Raw genomic sequence first — 26,094 nt, 5'->3', positions numbered from 1 at the left:
AATGGGTGGGTAGGGAAGTGGGGGGCGCTATGGGGGACTTTTGGGATAGTATTGGAAATGTAATTGAGGAAAATATGTAATAAAAATATTAAAAAAAAAGTTAAATGCATTAAATGCAGTGACTTAATCAATTCCTCTGTGAACACAGGAATCATGTAATAATCCCAGGCAGACATGATCCTACTAGGCTACCACCCATTTGCCCCCAAGGAGTGTGAGTTTCATCAGAAGACAGAATGGGAGAAGAGGGAAAGAGGAAATGAGAAAGTTAAAAAGATAAAGCCCAAGGAAAGCACAGTCAAGGTCATGACTCCCCACCTCCCCTACCATCACCTGCACCGTTCTTATACCCATCCATACCCACAGGGAAATGCACACCTTCAGCGTGCAGGAATATGACCCAACACCTTTACGTTCCCATGTCCTTATGGTCCATTCCCACTTAGAACCAAGAGTCTGCAGCAGAAGCCACAGGATTAGCTCAGTTTACACAGCTGCCCAGTAACAGCCCCTCCCAAGGCTGTGCTTCTGAACAATACAGAATCTCTATTTCCTTTGGCTGTCTAGGTTGGCAGCAGCTGGAGATTCCATTTCTAACGCTGGCATACGAGAATGTATTTTTAAGCTTAAGGTTGGAATTCTATAAGTTTTAAGTCATGCTTAGCTGAGGCCAGATGCATTGACAAAACACAGAGCCTTAAGTTATCATTTCCTGCCTGAAAACAGTTGCTCTCCTCAGCTCTTCACTATCAGGTATTGGACTTTCCATCTGCCACAGGGTATGTGTAAGAAATCTGAGCATTGACAGGCTTACTGCACCTGCCTGGCTTCCCATGAAGTACACAGCTCAGTCTACTCAGATGGGAAAACAAGAGACGATACCAACCACAAACATTCACTCATCTTCATAGCTACATCTCACAATAAAACAATAGAAGGCAAACAGATATCTCCATTAAGAGTGGGCTATAGAAGGTTTACAAAGGGTATTTAATCTTTTGGGAGTAGTTGTAGCACTGAACAAGTATCTCATAGCCTTGCATATGTGACGCAAGTACTCCATGGGGCTAAATCCCCAGAATGCTTTCCAAAACTGAGTGTGTGTATATGGAGGCCAGAGGAAGTACTACCCACCTCTTTTCAGAGACTGGGTCTATCCACCAGCCTGGAATTCATCAAGTATGCTAGGCTGGTTAGCCAGGGAGCCCCGGATCTGTCTGTCTGTCTGTCTGTCTGTCTGTCTGTCTGTCCCACTTGATCTCTGGGATTACAAGCACACGTTACTATGCCTAGCCTTTGAGTGCTTGTGGTGTTTCTCAGTGCAGATTCAGAAAATTGATCTCAGGTCCCCAGGGAAAGTTCTTTATCAACTGAGCTACCATTCTAGCTCATTTCCTAGATTTCTACACCCAACCAGTAGACTGAAAATACTAAAGACATTTGTTTCATGATCCAGGCCTCGTGACACTGTACAAGAAAAGCTCTCAAATATTTTGTTTAATGTACCTGTTTAATACCCTCCTTATAAAAATTGTCTTATAAAATATCAAGTATCTTAACAGCTTTTGTTTATTTGGATCATATCTATTAACATGAACCATGTTAAATACTAAAGCTAATAAAATAGAAATATGCTTAATAATTTTAGAACAATAAATGTAACATTTTTATTTTAAAAATGTTGTCTTCTAAGACAAAAATATTAAAAAGAGTGGAATGTTTTTATGCTTTTCAGATATCTTAAGTAGAAATCAGGTAGATTCTCCTAGCTACTTCTGTGCAGTCTGCTGTGACGTGGTATTTTAGTTGAAGTATATGAAGAAGCATATCCCATAGATATGCAGTCTGAGAAAGAACTCAAGTAGCCTCTTCAGGTAATTGTGGGCTTTCCCTGATTTTATGCTAAAAGTCAACATCTAGCACAGTTCCTTGAAGGGAGCTGCAATGTGCATATAGAGCACACCGACCCACGAACATTGTGTGCACTGAACTTCTTTCTGTTACAGTCAAGTCCACAGACTTGCACTTTGAGTGCACCTTTAGCCATGTGTGATTTTCTAATGTCATATAATAGTTATTTTGGGAAAATTCAATAAATGGAGAATATTGAATTTTGCAAACTCTCCCGACTGTTGACAAGCTTCGCTATGGAGTGTCCAAGGATCCAAACTGAAGACTGCCATTGCCAATGTCCTTTCCAGGCGCTGTAGAACTTTCAAGTTCATGCTCGTGGCAAATCAAAGCTCCCCTCAAATGAATTTAATAGCTCAAATTTTATCACTAGCAAAACATTATAGATGGCTGCACTCTCCTAGAGACAAGCTCAGGAATGGACTTAGAAAAATATCTCCCCAAAGCAGGGCCTTGCACATGACATATGTCTGCATTCCTTTGCCAGGCAAGACATTTATCACTGAGCACCGCCCCCATCCCTGATAGGATGCCTTGGCCCTTCCCTGAGGTAGCCAAGTGAAAAGAAAATCCATATTTATTTGTATAAGAACTTTTCCACAAGGGCCTCATTTTCTCTAACTACTGTTCTCTATGCTATGTTCTGAGCACACAAATGTTTCCAATATTTCTAAATCATTTTGGTTTTTTGAACTTTTGAATCCCCAAATTCATAGTCTGTCAGTTGTTATTTCAAATAAAACACTAGTATTTATGCAGGGAAAAGGCAATATTTTGAGTTCACAAACTATTCAAACTATCACAACAAGGATTTTTCTTATGACAACCACTAAATGTTGATCGGCAACTTCTGTATTTTCTTTGCCACACAATGGTATTTACTCCAAAGAAGGAATGTTCAGGAATGTTCATAGTTGTGCTCATGAAGAATATAGTCTTAAGCACACTTGGGTTTCTTTTCAAGCAGAAAAACCGTAAAAGGCTTTTGGAATGGATGGAGTTTGCTGCCATCACTAGTGGTGTGGTACCCCTGTCTTGAGCCATACTCAGGCACCAGCAATTAAACTCAAGGTTTCTTTTATTCTCCCTACAAAGATCATTACAAAGAAAATTATCAATGTTATTTCTCTTAGTGTTATTATGAAAATAGTTTTGATATGTAAGACATTAAGTATGTGTTGGAGCCTGAAAAGATCTCCAAACTATACTCCTACTCAACCTGCTTCTAGTAACATGGAGTTGATTCTAAAGCTTGCAGAGACATTCAATTAATAAAAATGTCACTATGTAAGATATAACCCAAAAGAACAAGTTTGAGCTTTTTGTTTTAAGGAAACAAGTAAGTGAAAGAAACACTAGGAAATCATGAAGCACAGAAATAAGATTGGGTACAGGAATTCTACCACAGAAGACAGTTTAGAAGCACCAGGAAAACTTATGAGCACACAGAGTGCAGAATAATAGAAGGGTAGGATGAGGCATTGAGAGAAACTTCCAGTAGAACTGCATGTGAAAGATGCCTCACTTGCTACCAAGGCAAGAGGTAAGGAATACGAACCACAAAGCTTTTTCACAGGCTGAGGATGTAGCTCCTTAGTAGAGCTCTTGCCTACTTGAACAGGTCCTGGGATCCCCTCCAAATGCCTAAACAAAAACTTTTCTGTGCCCCACTTCCTGTCTTCCCTCAGCACATGCACATACACTTTAAGCCAAAGAAAAACCGTAAAAGGCTTTTGGAATGGACACAGTTTGGTCTACTTTCAATTCAATCTTTCTATTACTCTATACCACCTCCTCATGGCAGAACATGTGAATTGCAATGAAAGCCTTTGCCCGTGAAATCTGCAAGCACATCTTCAAAACCAGTATTGGGTGGTCTTCAGGACTACATGAGTTTTATCTACCTAGAAAGAATCTATTTTCTTCAATACACAACTATTTCATCTCTACCCAGACACAGAATTTTGAATATCTATATTGTTTCTATATATCTTTCAACTGTATTCCTGTAAGTTCTTAACTAGGAACTGAGGCAATATTTTCAAAGTAAGTCCTTTTTATGTTCATGATGTTTTCAGAGGTGTGTTTATAACTGTCATGTCTGTGGACTATCACTAGTCCTTCTTTCTTTGCCTCCTGATTCTGAGGAGCCAAATTGCCTGCTTAAGATGAAATTTGAGAATTGGAAATTGCGTACATTAAACAGGAGAGACTCAAGCACTCAGCCCAGAGACCCATTATACTAGAGAACAAAATCAATCCATAGGGAATCTGTCCTCATCCAGTTAACTGAGTTGGTATGAGAGCTCTTCAATCTTAAAGGAGCCGAAAGCCAGTGTTATCTTTGCTGAAAAGTTGAAAAATATCAGTCTTATTTCTGACCCCTACAGTGCATTCATTAACTTAGAGATTCAGCATGATTCTCTTTGAAAAAGAATTGTCTCTCAATTAAGAGAATCAGCCATTTAGGTCTTAGAGTATTTCCTCTCAGGAAATGCTCAGATGATATCAAGAGTCCTTAGAAAATGAGAATTTAAAGTACAATCTTTAAATGCCTACAAAAGCAGAGCAGAGATAGAACAGTTGGACAACTATAGGGAAGCATTGTGGAATTGTATCTATTAAAATTAAGGCAGAAAAGGAATGAGAAAATGGAACCACAAGTGAGGGCATGGGAGCCCTGTAGGGAATGTCAAAAGGAAAACAGCAGGAAGAGAGATAAAGGGCTTACAGAGGATGCATGGATCAAAACATCTGAAAAGGACGAAGCATCTACTTTGGTTAAATATCAGGCTAGGTATCTAAACCAAGAAGCCTGGTATTTTAGGTAAAAAGTAAGTGTACCTCTCTAGTTCTGGAGATGCTAAAGTTTGTAGATATAAATAGAAAGAAATTTCCACCTAAATGCCCCCAAGAAACATATGAGAAGGAGCAGGCAGCATCTCCATAAACCATGATGAAAGCTTCCTTTGGAACTGGCATGTTAGGTCCTCATCACCACGCCAGGCCTAGAGTAGGCATCCAAAACACACATGCTGTGCCAAGAAGGCAAGGTGGTTCTTGTTTATTGGCTTCTATTTGGTTTTCTTTTGTGATGCTGGCTGATACTACTAGCCGAAAGCCTACCAGCCAGAAACAAACAGAAACTCTGACATATCCATGGCTTTCTTTGCATGCATGACAAAACATCCTGTGATATCTGCTAGCCATGAATAAGACAACAGTGAATATCATAGGCTTTTCAGAGCTCTCTGACCCTCAGACCCCCAACCTTGTTTCTAGACAACTACAATAACACATGTGGGCTTCCTTTTCCCATCACTTGGAATTTCCTTGAGCTCTTCTGCTTCTGGCCAGGTGGTTATGGTTGTAGAGTCTATTGTGAGGGACTTCCTCTTTCAAACAATCCTACCCAAGTATTTAATAAATCTTCCTACACAATGTTGTCATGTCATATTTTTCTACATTCCTTGATCAGCCTCCAAACCCTCGCACTTGCCATAGCCCACAGACATGTGTCAGCAGTCCGCCACATTTAACTATGTAAACTTTACAATCTTGCCACCCCTTATTCAGATCCATTCATATCACCCATTTATAATCTCTATCATTGCTCATCTGGTGGTCCCTATACTCTCCTAACCTTGTATTTCCTTCTTTGTTAACCTAGTTTCTCATTGTAAACCCTCCACAATGAATGCATGATCCTTTGGTCACCCAAATCTGATGAATTCTCATTATAACACATCTACACTATGCTCTCCTTCCTCCATCCCTTCATCCATAGACTTCTACTTCCCAGTTCTTGTTTTGACATCACATACCAAACCATTCCATGCCTTTATAACTTGGTAAATTTCAAAAACAGTTTGCTTATTACTCATTCTCTGATCATCTCCATTCACCTTTTTGCACATCAACTCAGGAAGACCTCCAGGAAAGCTTTTGTAAGCCAACAAATTTGGGAGAGGAAAATTATCTTTTCCTTCTATCTATTTTCAATTCACTCTCTGAGGACCCTCTAACAAACAACAAATTAACAATGTAAAATTATAGTTCTATTTATATAAGTTTTAGATGGCATAGGGGACTTCTGCCCTTCTATAAGGCTGAAGGCATAAATAAATAGATAAGCTTGTGTTTTTAGTAGAGATTTGATGAAGAATATAGACTCCCAGTCAGGGCTGGTGGAATGAGTCAGTTGGTGAGTGAGCTTGCTGCCATGCTTGACAACCTGAGTTCCAGAACCACAGGTTGGAAGGGATTGCCTGGTTCCGCTCCCCGCCCCACCCAAACACAGTGGCATGCACACCCACTCACACATATAAACAAGCAAACAAATAAACAAATGTATTTTTTAATGGTATAACCAAAGAGTAATTAATTAGACCCATTGCCCAGGTTCTGTTCTGTATCTTTGGTGATACAGAACAGAACCTGAGCAATAAGGATGTACCGTTCTCCTGTGTCAAGGCAGGGGCGTGTCTCATATGAGGGTACCTTCTGTGTCAAGGCAGGGGCATGTCTCATATGAGGGTACCACTTTGGAGAAAAACACCTTCTCATGCACGCTGTTTCTCACATTTCACCAGTTCAGTGCTACGGTCTGTGGGATTGTATCCTGGCCATGTCATAAACATGGGCAAAGCCAACCTCACAGGTGTCCTTAGCATCCTGTGCAGGATGAAAGGGTGGTGTGTGCTACCATGATACCGACATTCTCTTGGTGTGACATTCCCCCTTCAGTGACAGCTCCCCATTTAAGGGTCACAGCTAAGTGAGCAATGTAGCTCTTGCCCCAGGCAGTCAGCTCAGTAAGCAGTGACTGTCCCTTGAGCTGCAGCTTACCAACCACGACATAGGAATAGCAAGTTTTCTATGCTTTCAGCAAAATGCCGGGAGTCTTCCAGTCACCATTTTCTCAAGCATGCTGCGCTTTGTAAAGAACAAATTCCAAGACATTTCCTGGTTATATAAAAGACAAAATGAAAGAATACAAACAAAGCAAAACCAAAGCCACTTTATTTCCATGGTAAAGGAAACTCTTTCCACACCCACTGGCACAAATGTACAGTAAACACCCACTCCAATATCACATCGCATATTAAACTATCTTTTATTACATTACTACCACTATAAGTCCATTGATACAAATTTTTCTGCCTGCTTTATATTTTTAATCTCTATTTTCTGACTCTAAATGGGCTAGTTAACAAAACCTATTGAATTGATAATTAGCAGCCTCTATTGTTTAATCGCAAGTAATAAATTCAGCAGTCTAGGATTCATTTCCCCAAATGCTTGAGACTAAATCATCAAGCTGAAGGCTGCTCTTTCTTTTTAAAACTTTAAAAATAATCTGTGCTTCAGCCCAGTGTTCTTTGTTGTCCTTAGAGACGCTTTCTTTGAGTTGCTAAGATAATAAATGAGTGTATCTAAAAATAAGTGGCTTTCAAGTAACCTGGAGAATCAGTTCTTAATGGAACTGTTAATAAGCAAATCTTTGTATCTGACTAGCTTTAGCTGTGACTATCACCAGCCTGATGTTCTTATACATGGGCCATATTTTTCTGTGAAGTGGATTAGATTCTGACAGCATCGGCTGGTAGACCTGTCTATCTTGGTCCTCTCTCCTGGTATAGAATGTTGGCAAGTGTATGAAATGGCAGGGACCACCAAACCCTACACAACATAAAGTAGAGAAACAGAAGTGCAACAAGACCATGTTGAGAATTTGTCCAAAGCAAGCCACTCTTAAGGTACACTCTTCACAGAGCAGACTCTTACAGACTATGTATGCCTACATTTTCTCTGTCCCACAACCTGCTCTAGCGGTCTTAGCATTTAATTGAGTTGTTCTCCTTCCTTTATTTTGTTTCTTGGTTGCAGTCACTTGCTTTATGTCAGCAGTTGTCCTCCCAGCGTTTGCTCTATGGGCGGAAGGAAACTACAACACAGAGCTAGCAAGAACTGAGCAAATCAGTGACTTACTTGTCCCTAGAGAGAATGAGCCAGAGCTTCACAGAGTAGGTGAATCAAACACATTACGAAAGAAATAAGACACAAGAAAGCCTAGGTGAGTGGTGCTTCCCAAGTACAGGAGGATGTATGGACAAAGGGGTTGGGGTGGGGTTAGGAAGGGTGATACATCTGAAGGATGAGTAATTTGATATGGATGCAATATTAAGTACAAAAATGGTGGGAGATATGAAAACGGGATTGAAATCCAAGGTTAGACCCCTGAGATTGTGTTAGCCACTACTCTAGTTTGCACAGAAATGCAAGAGAACCTGAAAGGGGGGAGATCTTTCAATACTACACCGAGGTAAGTGGTCACCCTACAGTGAAAGATATGCTGTACTATGCTCCAAGAAGATCTGACGTTCTCTGCAGGTAGGAGAGAAACAGGAGAATTTCACTATGTACAACAGTGAATAATTTGCTTTTATCACAAGCTGTGTACTGTACCATCCTTTTAAAACAGGGATTCCAGTTCACTGCAGAGTGTTGAAATCATGTTAGTGGACAGCCGTTCTGGCTATGAATAAATTAGAAGCATTACAGCAGATGCTAAAGGAAAATACTGTTTCATGGTGTTAGTAATGAACGGGCAACCACATCCACATAATTTATTATTGCTTGTGGAAGTTAGAGGGAGAAATCATTATTATTTCTACAATTAATACACTTTAAATTCTAAATTTGTCTCTAGTTTTGTTCTTTCTCAATCAATTATTTTCTTGCTATGATACTCCTGAGTCATGACATTAACACAAGATACCAGGGTGGGCAGAAATGGATGATGACCACTGACAAAGGAGACTGAGCCAGTTCATCTTAGTAGCTTCACTCTCTGGGTACACATACAACATATACCCCACTCGTAGGGCACTGAAAATCTCCCACAGAATTCCAAAAATCAATCGCTTCTACTTGTTTAAGTCAACCAGCAAGCAGAAAGAAGAAAACACAAGCTAAGTCCCTGAAGACTGATGCTTAACCTACATTTTTAACTATTCCAGTACCTCCACAAAATTAGAGAAACCCCACACTGCTCTGCCAGACATGCAGGAGCAGAACAGGCTCTTGCGCATTATGTCAGCACAAATGCTGAGTGACACTCGAGGCTTTGTGTAGTGGCCATTTGTCCAATCAGCACGATCTTTATACCTTTGATAGAAAGCAAATGGCTATCTGAAAAGCTTCTACAAATACCGCAGCCTGAGACCTGGCGCCCAGGGCCGTATTTCAATGGCTAACTCCATGGTATGAGACAGCATTCAGGACAGATTTACCGGTTCTTAAAAAGGAGTAATCCTGCCTGATACTACATGCATTTTTTTTTTTTAAATTCAAAAACTTTAATTTAGCTGCAGCCATTTTCAACCATCTGCTCTCTGAGTGAACATAGGCTTGTATATATTCAATTTGAAAGAGAACAAGTTTTGGCAGAAAGAATTGTAAAGTGGTGGAGAAGTTGTATCATGTCAAGGAGTGACAACATATGCAATGTAGCAATTGAAAAGAGCTCTTCCGTCTCCTTTTCTCTAGCAGGCTGCCCTATTCCAGGTCACTCCTTGTCTTAATTAGATGCTTCCCAACCAATCACAGTGTTGCAAAATATCAGAATAGATGTAACGTCATCTCCAGTTTGAGTAGCAGGTAATGATATTAAGGAACTCTGGAAGAATTTGTAAGTCATGCATGGTCAATTACTGTCGTTTCTCAAAACCAAACACACAGGAGGCTGGGCTTCTCCCAGCAAGTTGAAAGTTGGCATATCATGTATATGTAATGTATAATGTAGACTTACATTGGTTGTGTGCTTATTCATTGCCATGGTGCTAAAGGACTTGGGCTATATAAGAATAATCTAGAATTTCACGGCTGAAATCCATACCTTAGTAATGCCTGTGTGTATATTAATTGCTAGCTCAGATCACATCCATATCCATAGTTTCAATATGACACATCGTCACATGTAAGACTGTGGTTGTTCAAGAACCATTTCCTAGTCATATGTGAGTGTGCACCCACACAGGTATACACACAGTTATTAACTTCAATTTCATCTGGGCAATCAGAACATAGTTCTCCCCTCAGATTCAGCCTCTGCTGTATGAGTGAGTCTTTACACAAGGGTAGGGCTTGGCCAAGAGAAATGTGGAGTGCCATGCCTGATGTAAGAGAAGAGAGAACTCCTTGAGTGTTTGACATAAATACCTCAAGCAAGGTGAGAAGAGTCACATTACTTTATAAAGCAATTATTGTAAGCTAAACTTTTGAGTTAAATTTTATTTTTACTTTTTTAAATTTTATAAACTTTATTATAAAGGATACATCCTTGAAAATAGAGACATCACACACAAAAATGAACTAGACTCAAAATCTTGAGGAACTTCTAAGCAGTCTATGCATTCCAAATACAAGCTGAGGAAAATTCCCATTACATTTTATACCTTCAGAATTAAGTATATTTTACGTACGTATTTACTGCCAAAGCCAAAAGGTCCACAGAGAATCAGAGCTTGGAAGGCAATCGTCTTTATTTATCCTTTCATAGCTCATGTCCATCACCTACATTCCGTTCTCCACATCCCTTTACAGTTAGTTTGTCTTCTCTTTTCTCATATCATCCTATAACCACATGTGCAAAGTATATATACATACATGCATATGACATACATGCACATATTATTGTCTAGATTTTACATATAATAGAGAAACGTGTGGTTTAAAATAAAAAAATTTAACCAACTCTTAAATACCTTTAGATCAACTTCTCTTTTGGCAAAGACTTAATAGCTCACATGGTTACATCCATATTGCTAAATCTGTCTTCATGTTATGTTATGTTAATTTATGTCTTTATGTTAATTAACAGAATGACAACTTACTAAGGATCTATCAAAGAAAAGTGTTGTTCCGAGTATACTGTGGGACTTTACACAGACGATCAAAATAGAGCCTGTCTCAAAAAGTTATAATACGGTTGGGTTGGGAAACCCTGGCAACCCAGCATGGGGAAATGTGGTAAATGCAGGAGATGGCACGGCACACTGCAGACAGCATGCTGTAGCTGGAACACGAAGTGGGCTCTGTGAAGGGAGAGCGGCAGCAGCCAGACACTGACTTGTGCTTAGTGTGGGACCCGGGAAACTGGATGGAGAACAGTAGGAGCCAGTCACAGAAGTGGGGCTGTGTCTTTGGGAAAGCATAGCTCAATGAGACTGCAGCATATGGTTGAATGCTCTGGGGGGCTAGAGAGTCAATGAGCAATAAGTTATCCTCTCAGGATATAAGTGACCCAGGGCAATTATTTTTGATTTCTGGTCCTGTTGCAACACAGAAGAAAAACATGTATTTTTTTTTTAAAAAAAATTTAATAACCTTAAAAAATTTGAGCATTTACACATTAAGTCAATGCTATTGAATTCAGTGTGTTAACCAATGCCAACAACTCAAATTAACACTTTCTTACATATCACACCTTTGCTTTATAGCAGGAAAATGTGAGAAATTAAGCTTCAAACTGGATACCCTGGCATGTCTAATATACATTCTTTGCATAATGTAAGCATTCAAAGTGTGAATTCTATCTCCCAACTCATCTGATGGTTTTGTGTTTCTCGAACTAGAAACAATATAGTTGGGGTTAGGGAGTAAAGGCTTATGCCTTAGAGACAATATCGTTGTTTGGTGTCTGCATTTTTGTTTTGTGTTATTTGTTTTGTTTTGTTTTGTTTTAATTTTCTGTGTAGCCTTGGCTGTCCTGGAGAACAGCCTGTAGACTAGGCTGGCCTCAAACTCAGAGATCTGCCTGCTTCTGTCTTCCTGTACAGGGATTTAAGGTGTGTGCCACCACTGCCTGACTTTTTTTTTTTTTTTAAGATTTGTTTGTCTTACTTTAAAAATTACGCATGTGTATGTATGATGTATGAGCATTTGATTTTGAGTGCCCGTGGAGACTAGAGGTATCAGATTTCTTGGGATTGGAGTTATGAGCAGTCATGAGCCACCCAATATGGGTGCTGGGAATTGAACTTGGGTTCTTTGAAAGAGCAGCAAGTGTTCTTATCCACTAAGTCACGTAGCTTAAGGAGGGGTCCTTAACCTCCTGAGTACTGGGTTACAGGCATGTGTCACCACATCTCTGTTTCTGTTTGGATTAATGGCTGCTACAAGCTGTCATTACGAGCTTTCCTCAGCTACACCTGATACTTTGATGCCCTTCTCATGACTAATAGGAATTTAGTGAACGCTTATCAAAGAAACAGATGAAAGAAAGAATGAATGGATAAATACTGCAAACTGAACAATTAGAAGGGAAAGAAGTCAACACAGACCACGGCATTTAGTGCTTCAATGTGACTCATGTCTGGGTTGGCTCCAAGTCCACAGCAGGACCTTACCAGAGCAGGGTAACTAGGATATAGAGTTATAGATTTTTAAATTTGAAGAAAAGTCATGTAGCAGTTACTACAGAGTGGTCTGGCCTCTCATCCCTAAGTCCTCACCTGAAATGCCCGAGAATTAGAAACTCCCTCCTCAGAGGCAGCCCAGTCTACCTCTTAAATAAGTTAAGACAAGGGATCTATCTCCGTGCTGTGGATTCTGGGTTACAATTAATAAGCATCCTCACACCTGTTTGCTAAGATAAACTCCTTAGATGTAGCCATTTGCATGTGTGCAGCCCACAAACTGAGTGTCGTTCCCTTCAAACTCCTCCCATTTTGCATTAAAGAATTGGTCTGAAGTTGGTGGCAATCACATACACCTATAATCCTGCCCCCGAGGAGGTAGCAAGAGGATCAGAAGTCTAAAGGCAACTGGAGCAACATGAAATCTTGTGTCAAAAACAAATCAGAAAAGCAAGACAAGAAAATAACCTCTTCTCCAGCAATGGGCAAAGAGACACACACCTTCTTGGTAGTGTTGCACACCTATCAGTCAGGGGCAGAACAGGTGACAATTCTTTGTTTATCCTATCTTGATGCCTGGCTTGCTGGCCAAGCTGTTTTATACCTAATACACATAAAAATCAAATCCAGGCAGCACCACGTGGGAAGTGGAAGATGGACAGAGACCTGCGTTCAGCCCTGTTACATGGTGTGGGTGGGGAAAGACGCCCACAGATCTGTCCTCCATTTCCACAGCACAGGAAGACCATAGACACACAGAGCCCTGCCTACCACCATGCGGTGCTGCAGGGGAAGAGGAAGATAGAAGAGACCTACCGATGTCAAACGCAGACCTGCCCTCTGGCCCACAGCAGACTCTCAACTGTTGTCAACTGTTGCCTGCGCTGCTGATTATTTTAGAAGTTCACACTATAAGCACATGGCCTTTCCAACTCTCTGGAACACACAAAAGCAGAATGTCTCCATGATTTAACAGGGGATTTATACCTTGTTTTATTTTAATTTAATACAATCTCAACAGACCTGAGTAACTAGGCTAGAATGGATGTCATATTGACACTCTTGTGATCGCTGAACTATGAACACCTTATAAGCCCAAAGAGTGTTGAGTGAATGTCTCATCATTCTAGCCTATCAACCTTGAGCCAGGTTCTTCTTGGGTACAGATAGAACATAGACTCTACAACATGATCGTGCAACAGAAGAACTAAGATTCAGACTAGGGATGTAGCTCAGTTGGTGATTGTCTAACATGTCCAGCATGATATCAAATTGGGTGTGGTGATGAACTTAAGAGGTAGAGGCAAGAGGGTCAGAAATTCATGGTCATTCTCATCTACATTTCAAATGGGAGGCCAGCTGGGGAGACAGAAGCCCCTCCACCCAAAACATCTAGTGTCAAGACTTACTAAGCCCATGTTAGTTGAGGCCCAAATGTCCAATGTGTTAATTCCTTCATCCCTGGAAGTCAGTGTTTGTGATGAACATACTAAAAAAATAACAAAGTGAAAAATTAACCACTTACGGAACGGAAACTTAACTAAGATTTATTTATTTAAGTCTTGTCAGGGCGCTAGAAAATGTATACTCTTGACATTAATTCCATTTTATAAATGGGGAAAACAAGGTACAGGAAGACAGAATTACTTGTCAAGGTTGAATGAATAGTAAGCAGTCGGAGTGGATTTGAATCTGAGTTCCTAGTCATGCAAATCCATTCCCACTGAATCATAAATACTTTATGTTTTCTTTCTCTCTCACAGCAAATCTAAGAACAAAAGAGGAGAATGAAGATTAGAATATCAGTAGAAATGGTTTTGCTACAATAAAACTGAAGTCTGTTTGACTGGCAAACTCAAAAGGGGAGAATGTTCAGAGGATTAATCTTAGCTGAGACAGTCTAAGTCCTAAGTGAATATTCTTGACCAAAATTGAAAAACTGCTAAAGAAAGATAGAAAGCTAATTTTAATATTACATAGATATTATTAACTATCAACAAAAATACAGATATGTAAGCTCATTCTTCTGAGAACCTATTTTCATCATGATGCTTCTAACAATTTCTATGCATTCTAAAACAAAACCAGGCATTTTTCAGGTGCTACTGGAGTAGGATTAGAGCAGGTGTCTAGGAAGAAGTTATCATCAATAGTTATCATCAGCATAGGCAGTTCCCATGCAAACCCTCTTCCCTTCCAGTGTCTTTTTTGTTGTTGTCAATCACAAAAGGTTCCACTCGTTGCCACTTCATTCAAGAAGCCATAAGGTGAGGCTGTGTGGTTGACTTTTGCCAATGAAATACAAGCCAGAAAAGCTTGCCATGGGTCATCCCACAAAGGAGGCGCCTATTCATGTGTAATGTTGTGGCAGTGAAGACAGTTCAAGATGGAGCCTCAACATTTAGGGTTTATAGTGCATATGATGTGAAAGACCCTGGCTGACCCACACAGTACACATGAAGCATGTGCAAGGGAAGTCTTCCGTTGTTGCTTTGTTGGAGAAGGGGAATTGTTTCCTACAGTATTATCTTACAGTCTGACCTGATCAGTGTACCCTATGGCCCTACTCCATCCCAGTAAGGCAAGATTCTGGTTAGTCTCATGAGCAAGTTTTGGAAATGGCCAAGGATACGTCTTCCCTGCCCCTGGCTATATAATGTTCTATGAAGAGGGTGTAAGTATAAGAAAGCACCATATCCAATATTACCAGGTCCAGAGGAAATTCCAATTCCCCAAACTCTAAAAGGTAGTCCAAATACACAGAAATGAGCTCGACCTGGGCTGTAAGAGGATTTCTGGTGGTTAGATAAAAGCCAGCTTTTCTCAGAAACTTGTGAAACCGGTTCCCATCTCCAAAGGAGGCATTTCCCTCATGTATGGCAGAAGGGACATATTATGGCTACCTGTGGCATCTATTAGTATATCAAAACCCAAACCTCCAGACTTTCTCAGTATCACAAGTATCTGTCACATATTTCAAAGTCCATGCTAGCTAGCATCCTGCCTGTCTCACCTCTTCCTCTACCCCATCCCTCTCCAGCTCACAGCCTTCTCTCTCTGCAACTGCTCATCTTCCATGTGACCCCATTATTCTCAATGTGTTTGTTCTCTCTCTCCCTCTATGTTCTGATCCTGTTTTTTTTTACACTATGATTTTTCTGTTCTTTATCTTCTGATATTCTCCCTCTCTCACAGATACCCCTGGCCATATCCACTTTGGTGGCCATGTTCAGTCTATTTCTTTCTCTCTTTGCTTTGGACTCTTCAGAAGTCTCTGGCTGTTCTCTCTCCCACATCTACAACAGAAACTTCCCCCTTAACCATACCATGGTACTGACATTTCAGTTTATAAAACACATACTCACTGGTCTAAAGCAGCTTTTGTTTTTTGTTTTTCTTCAAACAGCTGAGAAAACACCACATATGCTGCTCACATTTACTGCCCAGTGTAGCAGAAAGGAATCATGAGGTTGACCAGATGTCCTCAATATCCTCACCCAGCCTTAAAAGGAAAGTTTTGCTAACATTTTTACTGTACATGGCCCAGCCCTCACAGAATGTAGCAAAGAAAGGACACACTGAAAAATAGTATTTTTCTTCCTCCCATGTAAATGCTTTTCTCCCACTTTCAACAAAAATCTTTAATTTGTTGGCCCTTATGGATAGTTATGCATATTTATTTTGGAAAATTTAAGGGAACTGAGTACAGTTCCCTTTATATTGAATGATGTGAGATGTGGGATTTCACCCTTGTTTGAGGTGCTGATGGCTTTTTAGCAGGATTTGGGAAATATTTAACAGCTTGAAAGAAAGAGCAAGGAAACACTTTAGGCCAAATCCTCCTCTTGTGCTGTCCCTGGGAGGTCTACATTTACACTAGCAGATCTATCATGACATTTTAACTGAGGTGAATAGATTCCTGCCTTCCTCTGGGCCGAGGCATTCAAACAGGGAGGCTCCTCTTTCCCAGTGGGAGTAACCTATACCTTTCTGAGAGGGAACAAAGTCACACTTACAAAGGAAGCAAGCAGAGAAAGGTTTGGTTTTTCTTCCTCCACAAAAATACACAGCATTTCCCACAACCCCTTGCTTTTTTGATGCAAGTAGGGTGGACCATGTAACAGGAGAGGCAGGCCATCTCAAAAGAGGACACTGTCTAAACACACATTTCCCCTGGGCCTGTTTCCCTTTCAGTGACCAAATCCCACCAACTGCAGACATCTACAATTCCTTTCTGAGACTAGGCTCTCAAGTCCTCTGTACTCACATTTTTAACATTCAGCAGCTTGACAAAATAGTTAAACATTTCCACAGGTTGAGCTATAGAACCTTAACCTTAACTAAAGGAGAAACCATACTCCTATTCAATTAGTAAAATCCTCATCTTTTCCAACATAGAAATGGGCACCATTTCAGACCTAAGCTAAGCAGACACTCTAGTTTGCATTTTGCAAAGGAAACTGTTTGTAGACAAAGGAGATGAAATGTTCTGTTGTCATTTATCCGCTGGCACCATTTCAAATATCATCATTATTATGGCCTCACATGGGACATTGTAATGAAATGTAAACCCAATAATGAGTCATAAATTTTCTTCATCACATTAGCTATGAATCAAAGCGCTGAATTGCTCAGTTAAGAGCGTCTGATAGAAAGCCAAATCAGACGAACTAGTCTAAGAGGAACTGCATGGTAAAGCCCTGGCTGCATAAGTATGAAGAACTTGACTTCAGACCCCTGGCAACTACCTAAAAAGACCATCATGGTGGCCCAAGTCTATAACCCAGTGCTGGGAAGACAGAGACAGGAAGGTCTCTGGAGCTCTCTAGCCAGCCAGTCTAGGTGACTGGGTAAACCCGAATTCAATGACATACCCCGACTCCAAAAAGAGAGGCACGAAGAGACTAAGCGAGATGTCCACTAACACTGAACTTTAGCCTCCACACTCGTATGCACACACATAAGCCCATGTGCACACCTAGTACATTACATCATGCCAACATGTATTCACTGCGTCTCTGTGTGTCTGTCTCACTGCATCTCCATCTCTGTTTGTCTCAAAGGAATTAGCTTAAGGGAGTCACGGAGGAAACATATGCCCAAATCATCCTGCCTGCTGTTTCCTTAGCAGAACGATCCTAAGACTCTCCTTGCCACAGCAGAGATGCACCATATGACTGTGACTGAGGAAGGCAAGGCTTCCAAAATCCTAGGCATTGTCAAGTCCAAATGTATACTGGGACCAAACTGATAATGGATGCTACATTTTAGGCAGTGAATTTTTCTTAACATTAAAATGGCCTAAAGCAGGGAGGAATCCAATCTTTTAAGAAAATTAAGTGGGATTTATTCTGATTTCTCCTTCAGATCAACCAAAGCCTGCTGTGGGCTTTCTATATGTCAGAGAATCTACTGGGAAACAGGAGGATGTATCAGAGAACTGGGAGTCTGCAAAGGAAGCAGGCAGATGTATAAATAAGTGTAAGCTCAAATAACATTTTTCATGAAGAGCTTATCATTGGTTCTCAGAGGGCAAGGTAATGCCCAGCCTAGAGAAGAGAAGGGTAAGAGAATGTGCAGTTGTTTGACAGAAGGAAGCATCCTCCATAGATGGGCTGTGTACCATCCCCTGGGTCCCGTGTATTCATTGTCAATAATCCTTACACTAATTCTCTGGGCTGGGCAGTCATTCCCATAGACAGTGAACAAACTGGTGTCCACATAGGCAGGAGGTAGGCCATCTCACACTTTCTCCCTATGACTATATGCTCCCTTTTAGATGCCATGATCCAGCTACCTTGTCAAAGGCCAAGGAGATGGGCTAAAATTGCGTAGAAATTTTTAATGAGAAAATTAGAGAATTTTAAGAAGGATTTAACTTTGGCCTCACTGAAAGTTGAGGCCAGATAACTCTTTGCTGTGGGGTCTCAAGTGCCTACCAGCTTCCTGTACTTTTCCCCATTTGCTGCTAGCTTCAATCCCTTTGCCCAAATGTAGCAGGTGATATTGTCCAGACCTGGCCCAATGATTCCAGAATCACAGAGAAATGATCTTAGCTAAGAGCCAGCAATCTGAAAACACATAAAATGGCTCCTTTTTTTTTTTTTAACTTTACTGAAAAATCTTTAAACAGTGGAAGGAACTGTCCACACAGCCACCTCTCTCTGCAAGGTGGAGATGGTCCATCCACTCTCTGCAGACTTCCTGCCCTCCACTCCTCTAACATAACTACAAAGGACAAGACGCCTGGAGCCAGTAACTGCACTATAGTCATGGAGCAACTGACTACACAGAGGCTTCACAAAAGGAGCTAGAGAAGGGAGGTGCTAAGGGCACCAATCTTAGACCTACAGATTCTGTGTGTCTGCTCCTCTAAAGCTGGTCTGCTGGAGAATGTGCCTCAGTGGGGATTCCATTCCCTGCTCCATTTACAAAGGCATTTCTTTCATATTACTGGAAAAAATAAGAAATGCAAGAAAGAAGGAAAGAAGAAAAGGAGGAAGGGAGGGGAAGAGGGAGGGAGGGGAGGAGGGAGGGATAGAGGGAGGGAGGGATGGAGGGAGGGAGCGGAGGAAAGAGGGAGGAGAGGAGGGAGGGAGAAGAGGGAGAGAGGGAAGGAAAGAGGTAGGAGAGGAGGGGGAGTGAAGGAAGGAGGTAGGAGAGGAGGGAGGGAGGGGATAAGAGAAGGAGGGGAGGAGAGAGGGAGGAAGGAGGGGGATGGAGGAAGAAGGAAGAAGAGGGAAACAGGGAAGAAGGAAGGAGGAAGGGAGGTTGTGAGGAAAAGAGTTCCAAATTTTAGTGATTTTTGACCCAAGCTATAAAAATATCTCTTTGCTAAAGAGATCTTCAACATAGTTAATATATTTACATTTCAATCGAATTAATGAAGGATGTCATTATTTTATCTTTAATTGTCAACCTATCACACTCTGAAAACCACATTCAATATAACTTAGTCACTTTCTTTTGCTTGTGTGAGCATGTGTGGTGTATCTGTGTGGCGTGCAGGCAGATGGCTGGCATGTGTGTTCACAGGTGCACACACCCAAGCACACACGGAAGTCAGAGGAAGACATCTGCTGCCCTGCTCTATTAATCTCTCCTCTATTCCCTTGAAACAAGGTCTCTCACTGAACTTGTAACTAGGTTAGCAGCCAGCACTTCCCAAGAATCCGCTTATCTCCAGCCTGTAGAGTGCTGGAGTTATAAGAACATGAAGCTACATCCAGCTTTTTACGTGTGTTCTGGGAACGTTGAACTCAGATGTTCAGGACTGTACTGCAAGCATTCTCACCCAATGAGCTATCTCCCCTTCCTCTGTGATAATTATTAAAATCCATTATGAAAAACATTAGATGCCAACCGAAAAAAAAATGTGATGTCCAAGAAGTGGTGACAGAATTTCAAAAAAAGAAAAAATTCTTAGGACTGGGCAGTGGTGGCAGTCAGGAGGCAAAGGCCAGTGGATCTTGTGAGTTCAAGGCCAGCCTGATCTACAGAGAGAGTTCCAGGATAGCCAGGGCTACAGAGAAAAACCCAGTCTCAAAACGAACAAATAAAAATATTCTTCAAGAATCGTTGTGCTGAATCATAATGAAGTTCACTGATACCTGTGGCCATCTCAGCTGTTGGCTAAGGACATAATTACACATTAAAGTACCTCAGACCTGCCTCTTTTATTGCAAAGAATTCATAAACCCTAGTAGAAATGCTTTATACATGGGTCATACTGATAGCACTAGCTATTCTATACCATAAACTGAAACAATGGGGCATGCTATGGAAGTACTGCAGAAAACAGCAAAATGTAAAGATGCCAAGCCTAAAGCAAAATCTTACACGTGAGAGCATCCTGCCCTCCAACTCTCCATTTCTGCAGTATAACTTCAGGATTGCTATGAACTGCCAGCAGAGCCCAAGGACGCATGGGGAGTTCAAGGCCTCCCAGGATTTAGTACAGAGCCAGTGTTCCATATCACAGCATTGTTACTGTAGCAGAAAAGTCCTAGAAGAAGGAGAAGCCTGGGAGGAAATTCATCTTTGCAATAGCCTTGAGCTGCTGCTGCTGCTGCTGCCCAGGGCAGACAGACATGAGTGAGGCTTCATCTTCAGTCAATGAAGACAGGTCAAAATGAGAAATGTGTAAGTTCTGTGTTCTTTCTGCTAATATGCCCAGCCTTTCCCTATCAGCGTGTGAGCAAGGTCTGGAAGGATGCCGAGTGCTACCTTAATAAACAAAAGGCCACATTAAAGGGCACTTTGGGCAACCCACGCGGATGGAGAGACAATGAGATGTGGCAGGAAGAGAATGAATGGACTTTGGAGTTAGGCTGATCTGTATTTGAAATCTAGCACTTCCTTAGCTGGCCTCATGTGGCCTGGGACAAGCGGCTGGATTTTCTAAGCATCTCCTTGTTTGTGTAAGAAGATAAGAGCATCTATCTACCTTACGGGATGTTGGGGTGATTTGATGAACAGTGGTGTCAATAAACCATGCTCCAGGTAAGTACCAGAAGAGTGGACCAATGTTCCAGCCAGGGCCACTGCTGCAGGCTTCACCTGCATGCAAACTGAACTCATGTAGACATTCCTGACGCCTGTACTGTAGGTGAAATGCTGTATATATAACAGATAAGAACATCTTTTTTCTTGGATAGCCCTGGCACCATACCTTTGACTCAACACATTTCAGCAGTAACTTCTGTGCCCCTGCCAACTCCTGCCCCAGCTCCTTAAGAACCAGTGGTTCTTAACCTCATATTTTTTAAAAGTTTCTTAAATTTCCCTTAAAATGCCTATACAGATATGCATTAAATATTCATCAATGTTGCTAGATTCAATGCCTACCCTAAAACTTCCTGGTGCTTCCTCTTCAGTGTCTATGAACATAAAGGGGTCAACTCCAGCAATAATAATAATAATAATAATAATAATAATAATAATCAGGGAGACTATGTACCTAGCCATTCTCAAACAGGCTTTCTTACACAGCAAAGCAAAGGAAGCTATCCCAGGATGTATGGGGGGAAGGGGCTGAGGAGCCTGAGGACTACTCAAAATATCAATCTGTCCATTGCTCCAGGAACGTACCCAAACAGACAGACAGTTGCACATTTTCTAGGTGATATAGATACTACATGTTTTTAATAAAAAGTACTTGTGGTCAAGGGAGCAGCAATTTACACAGCTTTGAAATCTTCTATTGGGGCATGGTATTCAGTGTTTTATTCCAAAGGGTAAATAAATGGAGTTTTGAGTTATGATGTCATCCACAGGTACCACTTGAGTGAGGAAAAAATATGGCTACACTTGTAGCTGCAGGAGTAATCTAGGAGATGTCAGGGGAGTTTCTATGGTGAAAGTCGACCCTGCCCATTCCAACAAGGTGTGCTAAGCCACACATCCTAGACACAGTGATTAAAAAGATAATAGCAGAAAGCACAGAAAGGAGCTCTCCTCAGCATCACCTACTTGGGAAGAAAAACAAACAAAGGGATCCAGGGGCCTCTCAAGTTTCTCTTTAAGGTCCTGACTGGTTTGTGTTGAGTTTGTGGCAGGAGCTATGTGTAACTGAGCAGTGGTCCTACAGTGGTCATTGTCAGGCTGCAGGTCCTGTTCTCAGATGGTTTTCCGAAAGTCAAAACAGTGTGAAATCTCTTCCTAGGAGACAATTTTGCCTCTGATTGACTCCAGGATTTCGGCCTTTCTCTTCCCCTTATATAAGGGTTTTTTTGGGGGGTGTGGAGGTGGCTTTTAAATAGTTGGCATACATTGTTTCAATAGTGTGATAGGCCAAGTGTCTCTCTTTAAGAGTCATCTACTGCTAGAACAGTTACAGTCCACTCTGTGTTATTCTTATCACAGGACAGTAACCAAAATGGATGAGTTCTGGATAGAGCTGCCTGACCTGGTCAGACTCCTACTTCTACCAATTATTAACTATGATATATATATATATATATATATACAATATATATGTATATATATATATATATATATACACACATATATATCACTTTAACTCTGCTTCATGGTTAAGTGGTGTCTACCTTGTAAAACCAATTTAAGGACAAAAACAATAACAACAACAGCAACAGCAGCAGCAGCAACAACAACAGCATCTACAACCCAGTGTCTGAAATTAAATCAATCAGAATTGCTTCATAGTCTGGAAGTGTGGTTACAAGGAGAGGCCTGGCCTTCTACATCAAAGACCCTCGCCGGTTAACTTGAGTAAACTTTAGGGAGTGACTTGACATCACTATGACCTAATTCTTTAAAGGGATTACTAGCAATGCCTGTGTGTCATAAGTTTTCCTATGAGATTATTATTATTTTTTTAATTCTAGTGAGAGGATATTTAAAATGGGATTCAGGAAAAAAGTGTTCAGCACATTGTAGCCACTGCTCCTATCAGTTTGGCTACGGTCAGTGAACACAATGTGAAGGGGAGAAAGCAGAAGGAGAAGATGATGTTTAGCTTTCCATGGATGTCTTTGATCCCTTCATTGGATGCTTGTTCAAGTCACACACACACAAAAAAACAAAACAGGGAAAGACGAGCAGTCTGTAAGGATAAAGGATAATGCCTGTTTTGTGGCCAGCCTGTGACTAAAAGCTCAACATTCGGTCTGCACCATTGGCCTACATAGCTGTTTGAACGTGCACAGAGTGTGTGGATTTCCTATGAACGCCTTGATCAACACTGGAATCAAGGGGGAAAGTTCAGTACACATAGACGAGAGGACTAATATTTTTAGGAAAGACAAGTACGAGGGGAAATTTCACAGTACCTCCTCTTAAACAGACAGCATGCTAGCAGAAAGTCCCTTCTACCATCTCAGAAGCACAGAGAAGAAGCACAACAAACGAACAGTTTAGTGACTCTGCCCTATTCAATTTGTGTATCGAGTTTCTTCTCTCCTCTGCCTCTAACTTCAACAATGATTCTCCATAAAGATGCAAGTTAGCGTCTAATGGACCACCAACCCGTGGCATATATTCACTAGAAAAGGGGGTCAGACAGGCACTGGGCAGAAGCCACGAAGCAGCCCTCTCTGCCTCAGGAAGCCAGTGAGCAAAAGGCTTCAGCATCCCAGAGATCTGGGCAGGTGCACAGATGGCAGAAACCTGAAACAAGACAGACACGCACAAAATGTTCTGGGAGGAAAATAGTGCCCAACCCTGGGCAGGCTGGAAAGGGGTACATTCGGCACTCCAGTATTGTGATGGATGGTTTTTCTCCTAGCCACTGGCTGCCTGGATCTGAAGTTCTGAAGAGCTGGGTCTAGTGAAGAGAGCACAACCTTAGGGCTAGGACTGCCAGATTTTGTTCCACTGAGAAGCATGGATAGAAGAACAGAATTAAATATGTTTCCCTATAGAAAACCTTTAGGAGCAAACTAGGCATTGTTAAAAAACAAAACAAACAAACAAACAAACAAAACCCCCCCCACCACCACCACCAACAATGGAGGAAGTATTACAGACATTCTCAAGAAGACGGGGGGGGGGGGGGGGGGGGGGGGGGGGGGGGGGGATGCAAGATCCAGTTTGCACTGGATGTTCCCATTTCAAAGATGCCAATACTCTAACACTGATTAACGCATGCCCCCCACCCCGGTAACTTCCACAATGGCACAAACGTATTTGGGGGAAGGTTAGTTATATCTATGCCATTATCCAGGACTATCTTGGACTGTCGCCGGCATGCTACACTGTCAGCTAAGCTTCCTGCTAGTCTGCAATGTCTGGAAGCAATTCCTTCACAACTTCAAACTGCATCAAGTCTGTAATGCTCATTCCAAACACAACTCCAGCAAGAAAATGGCTGGCTACTTGTTCCTGCCTTAGGTGTGGTTACAGTCCAGGAAAGCCGGTATATTTATTCGTTTTTTTTTTTTTTTTTTTTTTTTTTTTGCCTTTCCTTGAGCCTCCGGTTTCCTAAGTGATACTTTCCCCTGGTCCTCAGCCTCCGGTTTACCGAGGTAGAAGTCATGAGACACCCGCATACTCAGTTCCTCCCCAGCTCTGCCAGGATCAGTGCTCTGGTGACGATTCAGAGCTTTACATAGCCAGAGCAATTCTGGGTGGGAGTGGGGGAAGAAAAACCGCGGAGGTGTTTACCAAAACACATCCCCAGCCACACTATTTTTTTATCCAGCAGAGAAAGAAACTGGCATCTTGCATGAGTGTTTAATTAAAGCTCGGTTGGAAGTGCATTGGCCCCCTCCGACTTGGCGGGTAGCAACAGCATCCTAGAGCTTTGCAGACAGCTCAGAAATGTAATCAGACAGCATCCTTTCCCTCACTCTGTAGGTCTCCCTTTCTAGGGGCCATGAGCTGGTAGCCCACGGGGATGTGGACAGCACAGCTTCTGGCCTTTTGCTCCCGAGGAGAAATAAACAAGGTGAAGAACCTTGCCATGCCCCTCTCCCAGTGTACAAGGTGGGCTACAAGGTGATGACACCCTTGACCCTTCCTCCTCTGCCTGTACCTCTCCGCTCCTGGGGAGCTGCAGCCAGGGTTGCCTCTGGAGGGCTCCAGCTTGGGGCGCTACAGTATGCAGGAGCACGGGGAAAGGGGCCCAGGCTGTGTGCCCAGCGGTAGCTGCAGCAGTCACTGCTGCGGTGTTGCTCCCCGGTGTCCTGCGGATTTAGCCGGGGGCTCGGGGCTCAGAGGTGGTTGCATATAGACATGACCTCCCACCCATGGGTTACCTGAATGCTGTCCGCGGAGGCTCACTGGGGGTCGTGGAGGAGGCGCGGGAGGACGGAGAGCAGCGGGCCCGCGCCAGCAGGATGTGCTGTCTCACGCTGCGCGGCTAGGCTAGCGCTCCTCCCGGAGCGATCACTTCCTCTCTCCTGAGCCTGACACTGACAGCTCCCAACACCAGGGCTGCAGGGCTCGCCCCGCCCACGGCCCACGCCCTCCACGCCCGCGCCTCCCGCGGGAGGGCCTCCGCACAGCGCAGCACCGCCTCGGGCCAGCCTGGCAGGGAGGAGGGAACCCAGGGGCAGTCAGTCCTAGGCTGCAGGCAGCGCACACCTAAGTTACTGCCAAGGAGAGCTGTGAGTCTGCCAAGCTCCTGATGATTTTCTCCATGGGCAACTTTCACTCCCACACAGAGAAACTTTAAGTCTTTAAAAAAGAAACAGACAAGCTTAGATCTATCTGTGCTGTACAGGTACAGTTGAACACAGGTTTCCCCAGACATATACAAATACACAAACAGTTAAACATACAAACCTATACCATACCTCTATCTATCTATCTATCTATCTATCTATCTATCTATTTATCTACACACATATGTGTGTTTATAAATCATATATACATAAATACATATTGATACACACATGTAGACATACAGGAATAGATATACATAGGTACACCTATGTATGTACATATGTTATCTACAGTGTGTGTGTGTGTGTGTGTGTGTGTGTGTGTGTGTGTGTGTAGCTTGCTTCTCGTTGCTTTTCTGATGTCTTGGCTTTAGAAACACTTTTGGACTTCCCCGAAGCTTACCATCCTCGCTGTCACAGCGCTGAGGAAGGAGTTTAGGATGTATGGCAGTGTGGGGTTGGCATCACTTTCTACATGAGCTTTTCATTGTTTTGCAGGAACATCCTGGTCACCACTGCGCAGCTAAGAGAGTATATATGTGGGGGGCATCCCATAGATACCCAAATATTTGTGATTTTATCAGTTGGCCAATGTCACAGTAATTTCAAAATAAGATCCAATTGTGAATACAGTG

At 42.1% G+C, this 26,094-nt stretch overlaps 1 protein-coding gene across 6 annotated transcripts in view; it reads right to left on the bottom strand.

Moving 5' to 3' along the window:
* The window catches only part of Dync1i1 (dynein cytoplasmic 1 intermediate chain 1), a 305,446-nt gene extending 280,099 nt beyond the window's left edge, over positions 1 to 25,347 (bottom strand). For 5 of the 6 annotated variants that reach the window (XM_021164407.2, XM_021164406.1, XM_021164409.2 and 2 more), the window contains exon 1: positions 25,052 to 25,347. The gene's annotated coding sequence lies outside the window, so the exon portion shown is untranslated. The remainder of the gene's footprint in view (positions 1 to 25,051) is intronic. The other variant, XM_029478836.1, reaches the window with a different exon arrangement.
* Positions 25,348 to 26,094: the final 747 nt, after the last annotated feature.

The sequence above is a fragment of the Mus caroli genome, chromosome 6 (genome assembly GCF_900094665.2).
Source record: "Mus caroli chromosome 6, CAROLI_EIJ_v1.1, whole genome shotgun sequence".
In the NCBI taxonomy this organism is placed as follows: domain Eukaryota; kingdom Metazoa; phylum Chordata; class Mammalia; order Rodentia; family Muridae; genus Mus; species Mus caroli.
Note: the sequence above shows the minus strand (reverse complement) of the source record. Positions and strands in the feature narration are given on the sequence as shown.